General features: G+C 64.4%; 1 protein-coding gene across 1 annotated transcript in view; it reads left to right on the top strand.

The window, feature by feature from the left end:
* NIBAN2 (niban apoptosis regulator 2) overlaps positions 1-216 on the top strand; it is a 49,255-nt gene that overhangs the window by 38,120 nt on the left and 10,919 nt on the right. The window lies entirely within an intron of this gene.

Here is a 216-nt window from a genome sequence, read left to right as displayed (position 1 = left end):
GGGGGGGGGGGGTCCCACTGTCTGCCCTTCCCGTGTCCCTGAGGCCCTGTGAGACCCCTGGAGAAGGTGACCGGGGTCACCCTGCTTTGTACACGGTGGAGTCAGTACTGCGTTTGCGAAGAGTTGTTCTAGGTGTCCCGTCCGCCCCGCCCTGTCGGAGGCTCCTAGAAGCCTTACAGGAGCACGTCTGCCTGCCCCATGATCCCAGGGAAACCG

The sequence above is a fragment of the Ursus maritimus genome, unplaced genomic scaffold (genome assembly GCF_017311325.1).
Source record: "Ursus maritimus isolate PB19 unplaced genomic scaffold, ASM1731132v1 scaffold_17, whole genome shotgun sequence".
Lineage (NCBI taxonomy): Eukaryota > Metazoa > Chordata > Mammalia > Carnivora > Ursidae > Ursus > Ursus maritimus.
The sequence above is the reverse complement of the archived record's forward strand: the minus strand, read 5'-3'. Positions and strand labels throughout refer to the sequence as shown.